Source organism: Gavialis gangeticus, unplaced genomic scaffold (assembly GCF_001723915.1).
Source record: "Gavialis gangeticus isolate Ggan-Ray unplaced genomic scaffold, GavGan_comp1, whole genome shotgun sequence".
NCBI lineage: Eukaryota > Metazoa > Chordata > Crocodylia > Gavialidae > Gavialis > Gavialis gangeticus.
The window spans coordinates 146,250,014-146,273,716 of record NW_017729022.1 but is presented as its reverse complement, the minus strand read 5'-3'; the positions used below and the strand labels follow the sequence as shown (position 1 = coordinate 146,273,716).

General features: G+C 41.1%; 1 protein-coding gene and 1 long non-coding RNA gene across 30 annotated transcripts in view; both read right to left on the bottom strand.

Moving 5' to 3' along the window:
• Positions 1 to 20,038, bottom strand: part of LOC109296743 — a 26,303-nt gene extending 6,265 nt beyond the window's left edge. Inside the window, exons 1-2 of the long non-coding RNA XR_002097039.1 lie at positions 20,026 to 20,038; positions 1,778 to 1,866 (exon numbers count right to left, since the gene is read on the bottom strand). This is a non-coding gene — a long non-coding RNA (uncharacterized LOC109296743). The remainder of the gene's footprint in view (positions 1 to 1,777; positions 1,867 to 20,025) is intronic.
• NRXN1 (neurexin 1) overlaps positions 1 to 23,703 on the bottom strand; it is a 1,443,145-nt gene that overhangs the window by 594,100 nt on the left and 825,342 nt on the right. The gene's annotated exons all lie outside the window — the stretch shown is intronic.

Sequence of the window (23,703 nt, the reverse complement as noted above, 5' to 3'; positions counted from 1 at the left end):
TTCTGACCCTAAATCTATGAAACTATGAAACTATGAAAATGAACAAACATTCAAAATTATTTTCCTCTGCCTTTTCCTTTTCTATTTTTCTAGGTGTAATTTTTCAAAGCTGTAACAAAAACAAAAACCAGACATCTGGGATTATTTTTTGATTTCTGATAGCCAAAATAAAATGAAAATTTTAATTCAAAGTAAAATTAAAATTTTGATTTACAACAGAATCATTTTTTGTTTTCCTTAGCCTTATTTTGAAAGTTCCTATTAAAAGTTGTGTAAAAGACCTTTTCCTACAAAAATAAAAGATTCTTTTCAATAAACATTTCAAACCAGCTCCATTAACGATATTTTAGTGCTTTACTAAATACTTCCTACATCAAAGCTTTCAGCCAGGAGCCATTTACCCTCCGTGGAATAGATAGCCAAATATTTGTTTCATGGGTCTGTCCCTATCTTCACTGCACATGATCATGGGGTTTACACCACAGCTAGTTAGCATATATACAGACTTTCTCCTCAGGAAGTCTGAGTTCTGTTCCCAATGTCCTGTACATGCAATTAGTTGACAGCCAGACAATCTACTTGTCAACTAACTACATGTTGTGGGGATTCAGAAATAAAACCCATAAAAAGACAAGCAACTCTTTGTGCTGTTTCATGACAGGGAATGTGCACATCTTGTGCATACCTGCAGCAGTACACATACAGGCTGGCTGTCACATCCCATAGGTAGCTAAATAGCACAATGACTGGTCTCTTAGAAGTGCAAAATAAAACAGAAAATAAAAACTAAAATGAAAATAGGTCCCAACATTTACTTTAGGGGATAACACACCAGTCCTAAAATTAGTCCACCTGTGCATATAGTACTATGGCTTATACTAATGTGCAGCTTCTCAAATGGTTCCTGGTCCACTGAAATCAGTGGGAGCATAGAGTGCTCAACACCACACAGACAGTAAGCCTTTAAGTGGCAATGTTTTAAAAAGAATTGAAAGATATACCACCTCACTCACCAAGGGGATCTGAGGCTTTAATTCATTTTGAGTGTAGCTTCACTAACATCCGTGAAGTTATACCACAGATGGAATTTGGTCCGGGGTGCTTTATTTTTTATGAATGGTCCCTTATGTCTAATTCACTATTTATGGAAACTGAATCAGAAAGTAATGACTGTTTCCCTTTGATATCCCAAATAATTAAAACGATTGAAGTTTGCTTGTGCTGTTACTGAGCCAGGATAACATCCAGTAATATAAAGAAAGCACAGTGATGAAATGCACACTGCAATTAAAACTATATGTGAAAACATGAAAATGGATTATTTAATTTGGATTTTCATTGTTCTTTGTTTCTGTGGAGCTAACTCAGGGCATCAGTGATAGTTTAAAAGCATATTGTCACAGAATGCCCTGCACGTGGTGTTTGCTTAGCACCACTGCAACCTTGTCTGGTCTCTGAGAAAGTCCTCTGAAGCTAGACTAGGCTTGGCTTCTACAGCAAAGTGGGAGCTTGGACTCCTACTGACTGTAAGACCCAAGCCTTATGGTGTCTTACTTTCCCTGGTTCTCCATGGCCCTGATGCAAGGACCTAGCTCCCAGTTCTGCTTCTAAGTAGGCATGTCTACATGTGGCCATACAGCACCTTTGTTACTGCACTGTCATTTAGTACTTCCTTTTGGAAGTACTAAAAGATGGTGCAGTAACACTCTGTATTGCTCCATGCCAGCTGTGCATGGTTATAGCAATGCACTATTATGAGGGAGTGGACTGCTATGACAACGTAGTGGTGGCATCACAGTTTTTGCTAATGGATGCTATGGCACTGTAGCCCATTGCTACAGTGCTGTAGCATCTTGTATAGACACACTGAGAGAGTGGCTTTACTTCTAGTTGGGTGCAGTGATAGCAGGTAAAATTTAGAGAGGCTCCCTAAAAGGAGACTGAGGGAGTTGGGAACTTGGAGATGATTGTCAGTGAACAGATAGCCTAATGCTCCGCAAATAAGGTTATTATTAGTTACTTTAATTCATTTGATGCCTGTATTTATATACCCAGTGATCACTACACTGGAGAAACCCAGTGCAACCCGCAATTTCAAGTAGCACAGCAGGCAGTCTCTTCAGCAAAGGCACTTACTAGGGCAAGGGGCAGCCAGCCAGAGTTTCTCAGGGTGCATTTACAAGTTGCCCTACATTGTTATTGTGCCAGGCTTTAGTACTTCCAATAGTAAAATAAATCCCTAACATTCCTTTTCAAAACATAACTTTTAAATCTTTCACATTTTCTTTTTTTTTCTCTTTCACAATGTAATCAAATATGGATTAGGTGATGTAACAAATTACTTTGCATGCTGATACATTGCATCATTTTATTCATTATTTGCGAATTATTCATTTGATGCAGCACGTTTCATTACAGAGTTCTCAACTTATGAAAAGCTGAGCCAATAACTTATTTGATACAGTAGCTAATCCATATTTTCAATATAGTGCACCAGAAACATTTGTGTATATTCCCACTGTCCAGTAAAAACTGACCTGGGAGGTTGGCATTTTCAGGTAAAAAATAACTGCTTAATTACATAAAATCCTTCTCTTGCAGATGCATATATATATTTTCCCTGCAGTTTACAACATCTCATATATGAAATGGACAAGAACAATACTATACTTACTTGAATACAAGATGAGGTCTCTCCCTCTACCATGGCAGGCCAGTAGCGGGTGCTCCTGCGCTGAGCCACCCACCTCACTGTGCCCAACCACCTTCCAGGCTCTAAGTGCCTCCCTGGGGGCACCTCACATCTGGCCGACCCCCTTCCTGGAGCACACCCGCTAGCTTTGGGGTAACAGTGTCACCACCCAGGGTCTGGATCGATCCTGGCTCTGTGCCCCCTGGGAAACACAGGCTTAGTAGTCCTTGAGGGTACTCAGCCCACTTCAAGAACTTGGGGTGCATCTCACAGTCTGAAGCACAAATAGTGGTTTCCCTTAGTCAGCTGAACCAAGGGGACCCCAAGGGATAATTTAGTCCTTCTCTCAAAAAGTCTCCCACGCTAAGTACAAAGGAGAACTTTATTGGCTACAAGGAGTAGGTTTGGAATAGGGTACAGGGTACAGCAATATCACAAAAATCCCATAGAGCAAACAGGGTGGCTGGGTAGCCTTTGTTCATGCATCTGAGTTACTGCAAGCTATATATTGAGTTAGATCTCAAGTAGCTTCCTCACGAGTATCATCCAGAGGTAGGTGGAGATTTCCTCTGGAGACAGGCAGTTCATTGATCATGAGTTTCAAGAGAGAAAGCAAGTTTTAGATAGTCCAGCTTCTCTCTCTGTATTTTTTCATTATGGCTACTGCTCCTCCCCCTGGGCAGTCATTAACTTATGACCTCATTCACCTGGTCCAATGGAGGCCAGCACCTGTTGGCTGCTAGTCAACCAATTTGAAATGCATCACTTGTTGCCAGGGAGACTGGCATTGCTCAGAACAATAGGGAGCCTAAGCCCCTCACCCAGGTATGTGTTGCCAGTCACATAGGCAAAGGGTTACCCCCTTCCCTCAGGAATGAATCTAGCCAACATTACAATTCAGGGTTACTTAAAGAGCCCATGGGATGTCTGCCCTCTGCAGGGACCATGTTAACCAAATTGTCACATAGCTGATTTTTTGGGGAGAGACAGAGATGGCTCTATGAGGTGAAGCCAGACCAAGTTAAATTGCATCTCATCTGCACATACTTTTTTGGAGCATCCTAGGACTTCTGACAAAAAACACCCAGTCCCAGACACGAGTGGGGGCTGATTAGTAGATGTTTCCTTTGTGGGGGGTATCTTGAATATACATACATACCAAGCAGTGCTGAGCTGTGGGGTCACCACGGAGTGCGGGACCACACTAATCGTGTGCACCAGGCTGAGAGGGGGCATGACAGGGAGATTCTGGGTGAACTATGTGCAGTGTTGTGGCTAACCATGACTTGAAATGCTGTTGACTTTGGTGGGGCCCAGCCTAGTGTGCAGTAAATCATAAGCCTTTTGGCTTTGGATGAATACTATGCATAGTTTATACAGGGCAAAAAACTGTGTACATCTGTCTGCAAAAGAACAGTAGAAGATCAGTATTAGGTTAGTTTTACTTTCCCCATCTAAAACATTCAGAATAAGTAAGAAAACATGGGATGAGGGTTGTTGCTTTTTTATTATTATCTGCATATCCTTGTAAAATCTGGGATCCATTATGAAAACATATTGCTAGTAGAACAATCACTGTCCTTATATTAAAGAAAAAAAATCTTGGTATATATTTCAGTTCAGACAGCAGATTTTGCAGCTGGAATGATGCAATGTACTAGCTAGGGCTGTACAAAGCTTTGGGTGCTGATTTGATTTGGAGGAGATTCAGCCCGATTCAGTGGCTGAATCTTTGAATCTGAATCGAATCGGGGGACAATTAAAAGGTCCAAATCGATTTGAACATCTGAATAGATTTGGAAAAGATTTGGAGAGCTTTGGTGATTTGGGCAGTCCCCACTGGCTGCAGCAGGGAGCTGGACCCCGTCTCCATGCTGGCAAGTAGGGGGTGGGGGAGGGGACCATGGGGGGACCCCCGCTAGGCCCCATCCCTTGTCTTCTCCTCTAGCCCCCCTGAGCACTCCACCAACCCCCACCTGCTATCCCAACCCTCCCCCATGGCTGCCCCACACGCCCCAGCTTCCGGCCCTTAAAAAAACCCCCAAACCCTCCAGACTCACTGGCTGCTACAGCAGCCTCAGGGCTTCTGGGGGCTCATGGAAGAGCCCCCCCCATGCAGCATGGGGCAGTAGGGATTACCCCCACACTGGGCAGGAGCCAGTGAGTAAAGGCTTTTTTTTTTTTTAAAGGATTGGGAGCTGGGGTGGGCGGGGCAGCCATGCGGGGGCTGGGAGAGCAGGCAGGGATGGGGGGGTCATGGCAGGGCCCCCCATGTGGCATGGGACAACAAGGATCACCCCACCCTGCTTGGCAGCAGCCGGTGAATAGGGGCTTTTTTTCCCCAAAGAACCAAGAGGTAGGGCAGGCAGGGCAGCCATTGAGAGTGGGTGGGAGATGGGACCTGTGTGATTTGGAGACTTAGCTGCTTTGGCAGCAGCCAAATCTCCAAATCAGATATGGCCATATCAATTCGGGATAGTGATTTGAATTACCGAATCGAATCACTATCCCCCGAATCAGCCAAATCCAAATCTGAAGTGAATACTAGCCACTTTGCACAGGTCTAATACTGGCTCAGCAACAAGTTTTTAGCTATTATTTTTCCTACTATAGTACCCAGTACCTAAATCAGTGACTAGAATTCCATTGTGGCAAGGCTAGAATATTGTTGGAAATTTGATGCTTCAGGAAATACAAACCATTGTGCCAGGCACTATAGAAACAAAACAAAAAAAATTCCCCATCCCAAACTATTAAGATGCAAATATCTACATACAAAATTATAGTAAGTGAGATTAAGTCATAGTTACCTCAATGAATGAAATGGATGGATGGATGAACCCTCAAAGCCACACCAGGCATTTAATCCTTCCTTCTCTGTAAACAGATTAAGTCGGTAAACCTTAAGACTATTTAACTTTAGGGAAAGTGGGGAATTTTTTTTTCTCGAAACTCCCTTGACCCCTGAGACCCTCTCAGAAGTATTGAAAGATGCCCGAGCCTCCTTTTCTGCCCATGTGTAACATTCCCAGCTCCCTCCTCCTTCATCATAAAGCAGATGCTTCAAGGAACTTGGATTTATTTATATATATAAATTGCCTATGTTCCTCTTCTGTGAATTTTCTCCCCATGTTGCTTTCTGCAATGAGTCATGAAGCAAAACTCTCAAATGAGGGGCTCCCATGCATGCCAGAACAAAAAATAAAGCTACCAGCCAGCAGGAGGCAGGATAGGACTGTCTCTATGAGAAGCCTTGACTTGACTGTCCTCTCCATTAGAACCCCGCCACCGACTCTGGGAACTGGCCTGCTCTAATGGTTAAAAAATACTTTCAGTGCATAAAGAGTTACATTTGTATGCTCCTTTTAATTTAGGTCCCCTTTACACATTACAGCTATTGCACAATGACCTGGTTAATTATGCAATTACCTTGAGACCAGCTGCATGCGCAAAGTAGTTATCACACATTAAAAAGCTCCAACCACCTATAGGTAGACCTCAGAAATGTGTACTAACATTATAGGTAGCTGCTATCAAGCTTTAATTTCAACATATAGCAAAGTTTCCCTGTAGCTGGGAGCCCTGTCAGCTGACAGGACTTGCAGTGATGGGGGTGCACCTAGCATGAAACCCCTGCACCCAGGGGATTGCAGCTGCCATGATCCTAAAGGCTCAGTGGTGCACGAAATCCCCAGACCCACACAGGGCTCTTGGTCCTAGTTGTGCTTCATCTGTAGCCAGGACTGAGAGACCCTGCAGGTGATAGGGCTCTGGGTCCTGGCTGCATCTCATGCACAGCCAGGACCGAGACACCCTGTCAGCTGTGGCGACTCAGTCCCGGCTGCAGGTGGCCCCTGCAGTTAGAAGCCCGCTCAGCAAAGGGTGTTCCCAGCCATGGAAGCCTGATACTTGCCAATGGAGGGAGAGCCCAGGATCAGGCTCTCCCTGCACCAGCAATAAGGTGCAATTGAATTTAGTCTGGCATGGCAGGAGGTGCAACTGTATGGATCACACATAAGATCTAATAGCTCCTTTACCTACACATGTAAAGGGGCTTCAAAGATTCTGATCCCCAATGAATTTCCCAGCTCTGCTCGAAATAAGGGGCTAGAGTTATCTCTAGGTTAAATCAGAATGGTAGAAAGCACGCTCAGATAGGAGAATAATAGCATAAAACACAGCATAGTCTGAAAAATGGCTGTGACAGCTGGGAAAGAATCCTGACCAGGGAATGCACCGATTCAGAGCTCTGACCACAAGCAGATGTTTCATAAAGCTGAATCCACAAGGGATGGAACAAGAGGAAGCCCATTTCTATCTTAAGGCCAATTTAGGAACCCATTATCTTCTCAGGTTACATGTGCTATTTTACTCTATTTAGGTATCAATCACTATGTTATCTAGTCATCTAGCTATGTGGTATAATGAATACCTTGTGTGCTAGTGCAGACCAACTGAATTGTTTAATGATTATTTATATGAATAGTTATGCTTTCAGGTTCCACTTCTCTAAACCAGAGCAAGGTGGGCTAGGCACAACAGGCTATGTTTACAAAGCATCTATGTATCTAAGCATACCAAATGACATCTCAAAATGCCTATACAAGTTAAGTGCCTATCTGACTGAACATCAATGAGACTCAGGTGCCTAGTTCATTTAGGGGATGGAGAAACAATTGTACGGAGTAACTATCGTATAAATGTCAAAGGAAACTGATAGGAGCTGTTAGGATGCAACTGTTTCTTCTGCACCATCCTGTAGTGAGACAAGTGTCTCAACTGCTCCAGCTTTAACCCTGCTTCATTCAAAGTTAGGGAGATTTAGCTCCCTTGTATTACTGCAGGATTCTGGATTTGAAATACCTGGATAAGATAGACTTTAACTTTCTCAGTTTTTCCCTCTTTAATTTGCTTTGCAGCAAAGATTCCTGCAGTGTGAGGAAACCCCCATTTGAGGTTTTTAACCTTCCCCTTCTCCTTTAGACTAGGTCTCATTTCAGACCCAGTTGTCTTTTTCATTCTTCACATCTAACTTGCAGCATCCTTTGATTTTAGATTCTGGTGCTTTCATTTAGAAAAAAAAATATTGATACTACACTAGTTCTTGGCAAAAATCACAACCTTTAAACATTGGATATATGTCTTCAGGTATCTGTATGAAAAACCATCCTGCAGCATGCAATGTGGGTAAAATCTCTACAGCATTGTTGGTTGTAGTCATGTTGGTCTAAGGACAGACAGACAAGGTTCTTTGGGTAAATGTGATATATTTTATTAGACCAATGAAATAGTTTGAAAAATTGTTCCTTGCAAGCTTTCAGGCACAAACCCCCATCTTCAGGCATAGGGAGAGTCTGCTGGTGTTATGTGTTCTCCATGGTGGAATAGAAGCCAATATGCAAAACACAGGTCTGTGAAAATGCAAATGTGTAGCAGTGAGGATCAGAGACGATGGGAGACAATGGTTGTGACAGGTAGGTTGGCAGAGGAAAGGGGAATGTTGACCTGGTGAAAAAATGCAGCTGGTAAAATGTAGAGAGGTTACCTGTGGTTATAAGATGGCAGGTAGGTTATAATGTACCATAAATCCAATGTCTTTATTTAGTCCATGATTTTTTGTATCCAGTAGATTTATGAAGTGAAGTTCATAGCTTGTCTATGAAAGGTATTTGGTAAATTCCCTTTGAGGATTAGAACTGAGAGATTAGACAGAGAGTGGTTGTCTTGTGAGAAATGTGCACCCACAGGTAATTGGGTATTTTTGTCTTTGATAGATTTTCAGTATGCATTCATTCCAGTATGCAGTTGTTTGGTTTCTCCTGCATATTTTCTATCAGGGCATTTAGTGCACTGGATGAGATATATTACATTTAGAGATGCAGGTATAAGATCCAGGAATGGTGATGGTTCTGTTGTGGGGTGTGGTTATTGTGGGACTGTTGGAGATGTGTTGGCAGATTTTAAATGTATTGTCCTGGCCTGGTCTGGATCCATTTGATGTACTTTGGGTCATAAGAAGTTTGCTTCTGGTGATGAGGCTGGCGAGGTTCAAGGCTTGTTTAAAAGATAGGATGGGTAGTTCTGGGAAGATGTCTTTAAGAATGGGGTCTTCTTCTAGTATGGGTTGCAACTGTTTGAGGATTTTCTATACAGTATAAGTTTCAGGGATGGATGGTATGTCATAACTAATGACATGCTATTCATGGGGATTTTCTTTTTGTACTGCAGCAATTCTTCACATGCTATCTGAGTGGCTCTTTCAACAGTGCAATCTCTCTCTTTGGAGGCATGTCCCTGTTGGGTGAAAGCCCTTTTGATATTTGTGAGGTGATGATCACAGGTATTCTCCTCAGTGCAGATTTGGTGGTATTGCAGGGTTTGGCTATATATTACAGCTTTCTTGGTGTGTTTAGGGTGATTGCTGGTTCTGGGTAGATATGTATGTTGGTCCATGGGTTTCTCATATATGGTGGTTTGTATATTTATCATTCTGGATATTAATCATAGTGTCTAAAAAGGAAATGTTGGGGCTGGAATATTCAAGAGATAGTCTGATGGAGGGGTGATGATTATTGATTTCCATCACAAATTTAATCAAAGACTGCAGATTTTTGGTCCAAATGATGAGGATGGCATCTATATATCTTAGGTATAAGCAAGGGTTTGATGGTGCAGTTTTTGAGAAATTCTTCCAGGTAGCTCATAAAAAGTTTGGCATATTGTGGGGCCGTTTTGGTGCCCATAGCTGTGCCTATGGTCTGAAGGAAGTGTTGGTTATTGAAAGTGAAGTTGTTGTGTATAAGGATGAAGTATATATGTTCAGTAATATCTTTAGGTCTGTATTCTAAGTTGTAAGCTTGCTCTTGTAGATTTGTAAGGCAGGCTTGTATGCCATTCTGGTATGGGATGTAACTATATAAACTGGTAACATCCATGGTGGCTAGGAGGGTGTTGCTGAGCAGGTGGTCTATGTTTTTAAGTTTTTGTAGAAAGCTTGTTGTGTCTTGAGCAAAACTCGCACTTTGGGTGACAAGAAGCTTTAGGACGGTTTCCATGAAACTAATATTTCCTCAGTTAGGGTTCCATGGCTGGATATTAAAGGTCTGCCTGGGTTCCTTTGTTTGTGGATCTTGTGCATTCTGCGTATTGGCTTCTGTTCCACCATGGAGAACACATAACACCAGCAGACTCTCCCTATGCCTGACAAAGGGTGTTTGTGCTTGAAAGCCAGAAAGCTTGCAAGGAAAATTTTTTCCAACTATTTAGTTGGTCTAATAAAAGATATCACATTTTAACCAAAGAACCTTGTCTGCCAAAGATCTCTACGCTGCATTTGTGGGAGGGTTTTAAATCCTGCTTCTGTGAGAAGGGAAGCTGCCATGTAGCCTAAAAGACAGGTTATGGAGAAACCTAAACAATTACTAAGCCCTTTGGGCAGTCGACTCTGGAGCATTATAGTTGCTTCTGGGTCTGTTAGATCAGTAGGTTGCTGTCCACATGTGTAGGCACCATGTTCTAGTAGGTCATTTGCATGTAGAGAATATGCAAAGAATTCTTAGTCACTAGAAAAAAAATTTCTGCACAAATGAGATCTATATTCAAGTTAAGTTTATAGCTAGTGTGGCAGAAGAAGAAAAGGGATGAGCTGGATCAGCTATAATTATGTCAAATGAAAGGGTAGCCTTTTAGCATAGATCAGTCCAGACCTTCATTAAAGTCTAGATAAGTTCACATAAAAAAATCAAAATTACTTGGTTTTTGCTAACTGTTCAACAGAGAAAGGAAACCTTTCCTATAAACATCTTTCTTCTCACTAATTCTTCTGTTTTCTTCCTACTCAGCAATCCTGACTATCCCTAACCAAAGTGTGGTCCAAAAACAAGATGGTCACCACCTGATCCAATTTTTCATTCCTTTCACTGAGTTTTCTTTTTCCTTTCCACCCTTACATCTTCCTCTGTTCTTTTAGTGTAATGAGAGCTCCTGCAGCTGAGGTGTCATTTTGCACTTTTGAGTCTTCAAGCAGTGCTGGGATCCTGTGTTCTTCCCAAATCTCCCAGAAATCACTCCACTGATTGGAAGAAAGGCAGTGAAAACTGGAACCGTGGCTGATATATGGACTGTAAAGCTCTGCTGATGGAAAGGAAAATAATATTTGTCTCCTTGCTAGCTGGATGAAAGGGATGAAAAGGACAAATGGATGGCTGCAAATGAGATTAGGTCTAAAGGAGAAGGGAGAGCATATAAAAACCTTCAAATAGTTCAGTGAAGGTTCTGAAAAAGAATCTGAATGCCTGAGGTTCTCATCTAGTCCTCAGAACCACTCATTTCATGGCTGAGGTTAGGGATTTAACAATCTGGCTTTGGTTTTTGTGCCCAGAAATTTCTGGGGCAAATAACTATGGGCACCAATTTTCACCTGCAGTTAAATGTAGGCATGATCAACATCATAAGGATCCCTAAGGGTCTAACTGCACTCGGAAGTAAACTTAGATAGTCAAGTGACCTTAATTGTGCCAGCTAATAACTGAAGATGCAATCTCTTCCCTGGTAGCTATTTGCATTGGGATAAAGCTGTAGGCATGAAAAGTGAAGCCTTGCTTAAAGCTGTACTAAAATGTTCCCATGCATATTTTCCTACGGCAATGTATGCACTGATGTCAAAGTCATGTAAGGGGCACAGAGGAAACATTTCCCATATGGGTATTTATATACCCATTTTGCTGTAACATATGGTGCCGTTTAATATGCACATCTTAGCTTTAATTTTTTAATTATTTTTTTTAAATTTGGGGACCAGATACATGAGCACAAATTAAAAATGCATTTTTAAATAAAGGTGCTGAAAAAACAGGAGTTTGTAAAGAACACCTGCTGGAGAAGCATGGTAAATGTGGGTAGGGATACAGAGCTTAACTACGGTAGCAGCTTCCAACAGCAAACATATGGTGCTATTCCAAAAGAAAACAACTTTTTATGGCAGAGTATGCTAACAGGCACAGACTTCAGACAGCATGGATCAATACATCCTGCAGGAATGAAGTGTCTATTTTGTAAAATATCAGTATTGTATTCAGTATCACTAACTGATAATCACCAGGCAGGTTAGGAAATTCCCTGCAGGACAGGTGGACTTTTAAAGCTCCACAATTGTATCAGTGCCAGACTTGCTACAAAAGAAAAAAAATAAAAAGCATATCTTTCTTAATATCAAAGGTGTGTCAATGCCATCTAAAGGAAATGGCATCTAAGCAGATAAGGCAGTTCATCGGCTGCTTACTCACATGACAGACAAACCCAGAGGCAACTCCAAACCATGAACAAAACTGCCTGAGGAGGCTGCCAAGAAGCCAGCTGCTGCTACTGGAATATCTTCCAAAGCTTGGCATCTGGGTCCTGTTACCACTATCCAAAAAATAAATTGAGAGCTACACCACAATTCCAAGAGAGCTGCAGTTTCACTTTGGTTGTTGCTAAAAACCCTTGAAATACACAATTAATCATACATGTGACATTACTGATACTACATATACCTACTGATATTACAGTACTGATATTATAATCAATCTGCATAAAGATACTACTGATATCCAATATACTTTATAGGCCTAGGGCATTTTGTACTATTTCTCATATTTATTTCTGAAGTTTAAGTGTATTAAATAACACACTCATCCACGCTCATCCCTGCCCCTGTGCCTGCACAACCAAAGCAGTTAGACTATGTGGGGATTTACTAATACAGGTAGGCTGGACTTTACAATGACAACTTTCAGATAGGCCACAGGGCTGCAACCTAGCAGTTTTGCAATATTTATTTCAGCCCATATGCAGGAGCAGCTGTTTCTTTACCCTCTTCCCCCTGCCATGTTTGATTTTGAACCATCAGATTTGTGTATTGCTTGCATGCCACTTTACACGCTCTACTTCACAGCCTCTGTGTTCACACTCTCCAGTACAGCCCCAGTTCACATTCACAACAGACCCTGAAACCAGGCCAATGTCCACTTGACGGAATTAGGACAGAAATCATGGCTGGTCAAAAAACTTTTTAACTAGGACACTGGGTTTTCAATAAGATCATATATTCAATAAAAAAGAACATTTAATTGGGGGGGGGACCCACTGAAAACTAAAAGGGTTTCAGATGAACACCAAAATATTACATACTTTGGATATACTGCTGTGGTGCCTCATGGGAGCCATAGTTCTGCTGCATCAATACCCATAAGAGCTGTAATAGAAAATTCATCACAAACTGAAAGTTTGCTTTCTGTGCGGGTCCACTCTCACAATCTTTTTTCTGCTACAACCCATATGGAGTGCACACTAGGGCCCTGGAGTTTGACCATGCCTTATACAATCCCTCTCCAGAAAAGTGTTTTTCAAAGCTGAAAGAGTGAATTCTTGCTAGCAGATCAAGGATAAATTACAAACCATATACATATTTATTAATTAAATGAACTCTCAAGGGGCCATCATGGGAACACCCAAAGGACTTACCTTCAAGGCAAGGGAACTTGGAAAGAAATCACTTGCAGAAAGGAAATCCCTATCAAATAAAATACTTCCCATTTTGCATCATAGCTTTCACTGGTACTGCATGTCACAAAAGACTCAAAAGGAAGGAGAGAGAAGTTAGACAGAAATATCTGACATTCCCCTAGGCTTATCAGTGTAGGCAGCCAATACTGAGATCTCTGCTTGGAGCACATTCTTTCTGAAGATTGCTTCTACAGATGACTTCAGGTGAAGCCTGTCATGTTTGAGGGTTGATGGGTGACCTGGTATTAAGTTTTACGGATGCCCTCTATGGCCAGAATGCAATAGTAAAATATGCTACATTGGCTCAGACACCTTCTGGAACCAGATATCAACAGCTGCTGAAGCTTCAGTAATGTAGAATTTGATCCACCTGGCTATAGAGTCCTTAGAAAGCTTTCAAGCGTAGGCATTTAGGATGAGAGGAAATTGTTTTCCTATACTGTTTTGTTTCAGGAATTTAAATTTTCATTCCTCCTCTTGCACCCATCAGGTGCCATTTTTTCTTGGGGTTTTTGGTCCTACATCCAATGAACAAAATTGAGGAAAAATTATTTCCTGTGATGTATGGCAGGAAGTGTTAACCTTAGCTACAAATGCCCCTGGAGTTTGGAATACAATCTTGTTCTCATGTAAAGTACACTAGAGACTTAACTCTAAAGTCAGATTTTTTTTTAGCCACCAGATCACAAACTATGAGCATTGTCTTATGAAAACAAAAAGCACAGGCTGTTAAATTCAGTAGATTTGAGCGGATGAGTAATAAGAACCTGTAGTGGGAGAGAGGAAAAGATTCAACTGTTGAATTGAATAGATCAGCCGCCCTAACAAACCTGGATAATATCAAGTGATGTACTAGGGATTTGGAAGAGCTGGCACAAAAATGTTAAATTTACCTGACCCTGAATTTAAGACAACCCCCCAGTAGCAGTAGGAGCTGGCACCATTGCCATAGGGCCAGGCTGGGGCTATCTATACTCCATGCCCCAGGCTGGAGCAGGGATGGAGCACACTGGTACCAGATCAAAGGCAGGCATCCAGGGTGGGGTGTTGGACAAGGGCTGCCTGGTGAGACACTGGGGAAGGGGAAGAAGAAGGGGAAGGGGATGGGGCAAAGGCTGCAGGGGAGGACAGAGGCCACAGGGAGGGGGACTGGAAGAAGGGGGACAGAGGTCCAGGCTGCAGGTGTCAGGTAATGGTGGCATGGGGAGGAGGGGAATGCAGCAGCTGAGGTTCTGGCCCTGCTCTCAGGCCAGGGCTGGAGCTGGAGCACCTGTCTGCTCCACCTGCCCTCACTGTCCTGGGCACTGCATCATATTCAATTCCAAGACAAGGAACTTTTTTTCCTGTGTTAAATGAGGATAAAACCTTTGTCTTGGAATTGAGTAATAAGGTAATTAGTATAGTGACATAATTGTGAAAAATCTTTTAATAAGTCTAAGTAGTCCAATAAGAGTCACAAAGAGTTAGGGCACCTGATTTCCTAGTGTTAGTCTATCTTGATATCCTTAGAATTTTTCCCCTCACAATTTTGTATGCCTCTTACTATCCCAGCTGAGTGCTCATCACCGTAAAGTGAGCAAGAAGCCTGTATTACCTCTCATAGCAGAAATGATGCAAATATGTCTGCACTATATTTTCAAAACATACTACAGGATATTCTATATCAGGGTAGTGAGTCTGTTATTATTTATAAAGAAAAAAATCCTAAATAACATGAGAACATCTCTTTATCCTCTTTTTAGCTTTGAGTCATTCTCTCTAGTTGAGGAAGACAGAAGCTCCTTAGGCTATATGTGAATTACAGTACATGTTTCTAGGGATGTTAGTTCTGCATGTGGTTGTTCAGCTGGATGTAGTCCACCATCCTAAGAGCCTGGGCCATTGGAGTCCAGACTGTGATAGGTGGATTCTTCTATTAAACAGATTTCCTGTTTCCAACAAATAAGAGCTGCCTCTTCCACATCTCTTGGAAAATGTTTCATGATCTTCATGAGGAATCACTAAAATGCTCTCATGAATAGTCTGGTTTATGAAATGATATGTAGGCAACAAATTCCAGACCAGCCTATGAGCTCTATGAAATACTGAATGAGTGCAATACATATCCTGAACCTCAGAGATTTAGTACCTAGATACTCTTTCCTGTATCTCCTTGTCTCTCCTGTATCAGAGATAATAGTGCTTGTGGGGAACTTCAACAATACATTCGAGAAGGAGATCCCCTAAGTCTACAATGAACCCTAAGAGTCAGTGGCTTTAGGTACATTGAAGCTAATTTTCAGTTCCTAAAGATAGTACTTTAGGGCTAATTTAGGCAACCAAGAATGCTCTTTTCTCCTGATTTTTAGAGCTTGGGAAAAGATTTCCAGTGAGCCTTTTAAAGTATATGTTTCTCAAAACTTCACTGTGGAGTCTGATGGGAGGAAGAACAGTGATTAATTGTAGTTTGCTGTCTTGCATGCTAAAATAGTAATTTTCAAATTTAAATCTGTTGTATATTTTTGTAAAAGTGTAATTTATACCCTCCCTCCTGTGACTTTTCAAGTTAAGGCACAATTTAAATATAATTCCATGCAATATTAGATTAGGGGAAAGCAAACCTTTTCCACTGAATATTCAAGCAAAGAAAGTGTTTTAGAATGCCATAAATCATGCTTGTCAAAGCCTTCAAAGGAATCATTCTGTACAGTTACCTTGTCTATTATTTAGAAAGCACAGACGTTGAACAATATAATTCAGCTGTGCTGTGTGTATCTGATTTACATACAGTTGTCTCTCTTTAATCTAGACTTTCATAAAAGGAATATAATTAGTGATTTTCAATTTAACTTCAAAATTGTTGAATTTTATTTTGATTAACTTATAATTGCAGTGCACGTGCATATTTAGAGCCATTTGGACTCCAACACAAAGATGAGTCTGTGGATTTGTTGGTAACTAATGAACCATATGAATTGAGAGGTGCTGAACTATTATATTCAAGACATATAACACACCATGAAATTGCTGGCACTTTAACTTAGTTCTATCTCTTTTCCTAAATACCTCTGTGAAAATCTAACTGAAATTCTATACCAACCTCACAGCCTTGTGCTTGACTAATTCATAATGGTTAATCAAACAGGTGAAGCGGGGCTGGAAGGGACCTCCAGAGGTTATTTAGTCCAACCCCTTGCCTGAGGCAGAATCATCCTTATCCAAACTATCTCATACAAACCATAATAAACTCTACGTAAGACTACTATCAACCCTGACACAAGACAGACCTCACGCTCTAACCTGCCAGAGGTAAAACAGATGAACCAGGGCAGCCAATGTCCTGCTTCTATGAAATGTTGTCAATATATGTTAAAGAAATCCTAGGTGAAGGGCCATACTCCCCGCTACAGTGGAAAGCAAAACCTCCACAGTCTGGACCAATCTGAAGGGTAAAATTCCTTCCTGATCCCAAATATGGCGATAGGTCAGACACTGAGCAGAGGGGTGAAACCCTCCAGTCAGGAATCTCCAGTCTGGATCCCAGCAGAAGCATTGACCCTACAGTCCCCACCCAGGCTTGGCTGTAGCTAACACCCAATGACTTTGAGGAAGACTTAAAAACACCCTGACCCATTTAGCAGAAACTTGTGCAGACAGGGGAAAAGAACCAGCAAAGCCCAGAAGCGTGGGGAATACCTAGATCATGTTGACCAGTAGCTCTCCAACCACTTCTTGAGCACTTCCAGTGATGGAGAGCCCACAACTTCTCTAGGAAGTCTATTTCATTGCCTCACTGTTCTAACAGCGAAGACATTTTTTCCAGATATTTAATCTAAATGTACTTTGCTGCCATTGGTCTGTGTCCTCTTCTATGTAGCAATAGAGAGAAAATGTGCTTTCCCACTTCTTTATGGCAGCCCTTCAAGTATGTGAAGTATCTGAAGAAGGGATCATAAAGGATCATACGGATTTATTTCTTTGAATTCTTACAGTTATGACATGCTGTAACAGCACACTCATTCATAATCTGTTAGTTTTAAGGATCCTTCATCTTGGTAAATTATATATGACCCATATTTCCAAAAGGACTGTTTTCAGCAAAGATGTTTTATTTCTAGTGAGTGATAATAATAAGCATCACATCAGATGTGTCAGATACAAACTGAATTTACTATTTTAATGACACTACATTATTTAGTGAAATCCAACAGAAAAATATTGAAAGTGTGTGGGTCTGGTATGTTAATTTAGCTCATCACCTAGAGTTGAAAGTTCTACGTTTTAAAGACTCAAGAGCTGCTAAATCATTTTGATTTCCTGAATCATTTTAGTTTAAGAAGCATCACTATGCTAAAAAGAAATAAAAAAATTGCGAAAGGTATGGGAAAAAACCCCACTTGATCTGAAATTTCATATTGCGAGGTTAGTTATTCAGGTCTTCAGTAAATTATAACAACTGACACCAAAAGGCAAACATGAGGACCTGTTTGTGCATAAAGGCATTTGATTTGTTGTCAAAGGTGAAGAGGCTAAATGAAATATGAGATGCATCTGGTTATCAGAACTATAGCCACCCTGGAAAATAATGAAGTATAATACCTTATCGGCTGCACAGCTTAGTTTTAAGAGCTGTTGTGGGGTGTATGTGGCTGGAGGGGAATAGCAGCATTAACAGTTGTGGCTACAGGTCAGGCATTGCCATCTTGCTGTTCAGGAGTATGGCTCTAAGAGGCAAGGTTAAAAAAGTCTGCGTAAAATTTTCAGAAGTATCTTAGGATCCTATACTCTAGAGCTGCTATTGCAGCTTCTGTAGACCTACTTGTACTCCCCTTAAACCTAAGTAGTTCAAGCAGTGGTAACAGGTTAGCTTTGCAGGGAATGCAGTGCATACTACGTCTGAAGAGCTCTGGGCAAGGTCTCAGCAGCTGAAGTTTGTGGTGCCATAGACTCCGCTGTTAGGAGCATCCAAGTTACTCTGTTTAATGCTAGCTCAGACACATCTATAGGACACAGTATGAACTTACCCTAAGATGTCATTGTCCTAAGTCTCAAGTATCACAGGTTCCTAAGGCAAAACTCTGTGGAATTTAGACATCTAAGTCATTTAGATGCTTAGAAAATGTTATGCTGTAGGTCACATTTTTAAAGATGCTTAGGCACCTATGGATGAAGATAGGTAAGTTGCAATGCAGTGCTGTGCATAGCTGGCTTCAAACAAGCAGTATAGCAGGGCCATAGACCCCTGAGAGTCTATAAGTGCCTACAGTTTCACTTGGAAAATGACTTAATTGTCTAATCTGTTTCTGAGCAAGCCCCAAACTGGTGGCTTTTTGGCAGGGCTGAGCATCTTAGTAGCTCTCTCATTTTAAGGGCTGTTTGAGAGTCACAAAATAGGCATTCTTCCAAGCCTGACTTACAGAGAAGGGTGGTAATTCAGACATGCCGTTGTGCTCACCATTTCCTACTGACTGTCTCTATGCAAGCCTGTGTTTGGCATGTAGTTTTTGTGGATCAGTTTTCAAAGGCACTCCCCTGTGACAGCATAGGGGATCTGGGGTTTAATTCCATTTCCTTTAATCATCTTGCTAGGGCCAGACACCTGAGTTTTAGGTGTGTTGCCTAAGGTGCATGTGCCTAAAACGTCCCTCTGGATTTCACTATCCATGCTTTTGAAAATCCTACTAGGCACCTATCTGGGTCTTTAGGTGTTAAGTTCCTTTCAAAAACTGGCTGTCAGTTGCTAAAGTAAAAGGTTTACATTGGTTTCTTTGCCCTTATTCAAGTGTTCTTCCATATGATTAAAGCTAAATCCTCCTGCCAGAGCCTGCTTAAACTTAGGGTTCATAAAAATATTTCTGAAAAGGAATATTTTGGAAAGACAAGATTGAACCAAGCAGCAAATTCTGTCCCTTGTTACATATGCTTAGTGTGCTTATTATACGTACATGCTATTCTATAATATTAATATCCTCAGTGTATTTTTTTCCAGGAATTATGGATAAACATTTTCAAAGTACAGCTTAATATGACCTATATTTGTGCCTAATGGCATCACCTTTCTAAACAGCTAAAAAAAAGGCATTTTCATTTAGCTGGAAAAGCAAATCAATCAATCAATTTCCCAGTCAATTAATCCTCCTTTCTGTGAATCCACATTCCATTGGGGCATGAGGTTTACCAGCGCACAAGGGAAAAGATCTGTGGGAGCCATTTGTTGTAAAGCTGGCAGTGTAACACTGCCCAAAAGGAAATGTAAGCACCTGCACATGCCCAGAAGGAAGATGGCACTTCTCTGCAGCATGGGTTGTTCCAAGGCATTTTAGGGATGTTTCAATAAAACAAGAGACCCTCCTACTTAAATTTAAAAGATGGTGTAATGACTGTCTACAAAACTATCTATACTCACTCAGATAGATGACTTGTCCATACACATAGACAACTGGATGAACAACTATTCCACCTCATTTTTATATACTTTTTTTATTTTTGTGGACACAAGAGATTGTTTCTTGGGCTCCTGAATGCAGGTGCATATTCTTTGTCATTGCAGCATACATTTGCTTAGATTTGGATGAGATAATGAAAGGTCCTTCAAGGATTTACTTTCTCCCAAGAAAAGATTAAAGGCAATTTAAATAGGATTCTTCACAATGTGCAAACATTCCCTGAAAGATTCTGAAGAAAAAGGGAATTTTTCCCTGTCCTTACTTCAAAAAGCAGTAAGAGGAGGTCAACTACTGATAATACAAAGACTACTGTCTACTTCGAAGTTAATTTGCATATTAATACACTCTGAAGTAATGGGTGACAAGAGAAACAGTGTTGAGAACTCATTGCCTTCTGATCTTAGGAACTTTCTTGCTAGTGATAATTAGCTCAAAATATTCTACAGGGATCTTGAAATACAATATTAAACTACAATGGCTTCTCTGCTGTGAATGGCAGTTGTTCAATGCAACTGGGAGACTCATGCCTGTACAGTTCCAACCTGCTTTTTGTTTCAATTTGATTAACATAGTGGTTGCCAGTAAAATCTAACTTATACATTAGCAGAGATTTACAGATAGCTAAAGGGGGTTTCTCTGTAAAACGTGTAAATCATTTCTATTTAGGCAACCCTAGCGGCTACAGACATTTTAAGCAGCACAGCTGCTGCTGGTGCTAGAACCTTTAGCTCTTTCTTATGTGAACATTCATAATATCCTCTTGGTTGGAAAGGAAAAGTTGGTCACATTTTTTTTTGTTTTGCACTCAGTGAGTAACATAAGCCAAGCAATGCAGAGAGCAGCTGCTTTTTACAAATGAATGTCTAATTGTGAAATAGTTAGATCTTACCTGTCCTGATTTCCTTAGCATTTCCTTTTTTGGCTAGAATAGAGGGGTTGCCCTTCCATTTTATTTATACTGTCTTTTTATTTTATTTAGGTGGGTTCCCAAGATTTAAAGAAATTTTACTCACAGTGAAGTACTCAAATAGCGTAACTTTTAATAACAATGGCTAGTCTTACAGCAGCTCTTATCCTGAAGGATCCTAAGGTGCTGACACATCAGTTATGGCGTAAATAAGAATGGCGTTATCTGCACTGAAACATAGTAGCTTTCTTTCTCCTCTTCTGCATCATCCTGAAATGTGCTTATGTGTAACTGCATGTCTCCCAGGTTTCAGATGGAGTGCGTATGGTTTACCCCTAAAGTAACTAATTCAGTATAGTAGTCAAGACACTCTCAAGTAAGTACGTTTTTTGTATATTCAAAAGCCAAGTTGCCCTAAGAGTTTCCTAACTTACACTAAAGAACCTGGCTCCTAACTGGAATTAAGATAGACCTAAGGATGTCCTAACACTAAAACATTTCTCAGCATGAATCGTGGACTTGAAGCAATTGTATATAGAGAACTTTGTGTGCACACAACGGTGCTAGACATCAGTGGTGCACTGCCCAGACACAGGTGTTTGCAGGATCGGGACCATAAATAGGATAAGAAAATGTTAATTCCCTAGAACTTAGAGTGAATTTAAAAAGCCAAGTACTGAGTCTATATCCATTAATATTCACTATTGTAATTTTGTGGCTCCTCGCATTCATTTCATGCCATTCCTAAAAACCCCCTGAAATTTGGTCCATTTATGTTGTATTTACCCTATGACAAACAACTGACCCAGGCAATCATAATACACACACACGTATATATATATACAAACACATACATCTTTAAAAAATTTCTACAAGTGTTATTATTCTTGGCTAGGTCTTCTCTTTTCAGAATATTCATTACAATGCTGAGGCAGTATTTTCTACAAGCCTATAGACACATTAGAATCCTATTTTTTTCAGCAGAAAGGTTGATAAGCATCTATTATTATTCCTAGTGGTGATATTAGAACTACAAGGTAATATTTGGACTTAGTAAACCAGAATGAGATTTCGGAAATCCCCAAATATGGGGGCAATTCAGTCATGTATATTGGGCTAATCCAGTGGTGGACAAAACTTGGCCCATGGGCCAGATCTGGCCCACCAACAGATTCAATCTGGCCTGTGGGCAGGCACCCAGTAACTCATTGGATCTGACCCATGGGTGGCTGGTGGCTCCAGCTCTGGCCACCGTATGGTGTCAGATGACCAGGAAGTCGGAGCTGTTTCTGCTGTGCTGGGTGCATTGGTGGGACTGCTTTCAGCAGTATCAGCTGTGGACCTGGGTGTGGGCTTCCATTGCAGCAGGCGGTTGGCAGCATCAGCTGTGGATGCTGCCAGCAGGCTCAGGAGCCCTACTGCAGAACCTGCCAATGGTATCCATAGCTAATGTCTCTGTCCTCATGGCACAGTGGAAGCTCCTACCTGGAGCCCTGACCCAGAACCTGCCGGCGGCATCACGTGTGGACTCATGCAGGAGCTTGCCATGGTGCTGGGTGGTGGTGGCATCAGCTGTCGACACTGTCAGTAGGTTCTGTGTCAGGGTGCTGGAACCTGCTAGCTGTGTCCACAGCTGACATCGCTGCCCTCCCACCATGGTAGAAATCCCTGTCTGGGTCTACAGCTAAGCATTGGGGTATCTGGCAAACTACAGCTCTGGCTGGCTTCTGGAGGGAGGGAGGGGGACAGAGAGATGAGAGAGAGATGGATGTGGCCCTCAACAGGTCACCAAAACTCATTAAGTGGCCCTCCAGCTGAAATAGCTGCCTACCTCTGGGCTAATCCCTAATTGAAACTTCCCTGCCTGCAGGGGGAGTTCAGTTTTATAAACTGCTCTCACTTCTTGCCAGGTAAAGTCTATGCATTAATAATGAAAATTTTCAAAGAGAACATTTTGAAAGATGATAACTGCACCCAACTGGTCACACTCATTGCTATAATAGGGAAATACCTTCAGGTCCTAAGTCGTTTCACTGATTGGATAGCATAAGGTCTCTTGATCACTTCTCAAGATTCCCCTCACCTTCCTTTTTCTCTCTGGCCACGAGGGGTAAAAAAAAATTTGTGTAACCAAAGCTATGAGTTCTCACACTATCATTGACATTACATTTTTTATTTTATCTATTCATTTTGTACCTTTTACCTGAAGTGCTGGAATAGAATAACCAAAGGACACAGCAAGAAAACAAACTGAACTAAAAAACAACAAAGCAACAATGAAAACTGGCCTCTTGGAGCGAGAGGTAAGTGAGTTTTACTGTACTCTGTAAATGTCTTAAGGAAAGGTTCACATTGTGTAAATCCTAATACAGTGATCAGTCATTCTCTCTCCTCCCCACTCCCTCCTTACCATCCAGTGACACTTTCTGGGCCTCTGGAGGTCAATCACATAAAACCCCTTTTTCTTGTTTGTCCTTATGAAAACATTTTTTTTTTTTGTTCTAGTGCATTTATTTTGGACGTCTGCTAGAAATGTAATTTCTGACCTGAACTAGGAATAAAGCTACATTTACAGTGATCCAGAAACTTGTTAACAGCATGATATGTTTCAAGAACAGCAGGTTTTATATGCGACACTCAAGCCTACTGAAACACAATGCCAGCCATGGCAAAAGATATTTAATGCCTGTGACATTCCATTTAAATTTATATTTACTTAGCTGCTGAAGAGAGTTGGTTTCACATATTATTTTTCAAATGTTAGTGTTTAGCAAATCCTTTTTCCTTTTTTTTTTGTTAATAAGTCATGGTAGCTAGGAAATATTTGATAAAGCAGTAAGTCTGCTGTATCTCATACCAGAAAGAATAATAATAAAATAAAGCCAAAAGCCAAACAAATCATTAAGTTGTACTACACTGAAAAGAAAATATGGCTTAGCTCTCATTTCCATATGATTTCATTGCAAAGACAGCAAGTGCTCCAAGGCATAGATATCATAAATAAAGCACTAGATGAGAAACAGAAAGGTATCCCCTGTATTCCCTGTAATGAGTTTTGTAGAAGCAACTGAGGTCATCCAGTGCCCAGCCGAGGTGATCCCGGCTAAATCTAACCACGCTTGGGATCATTATTG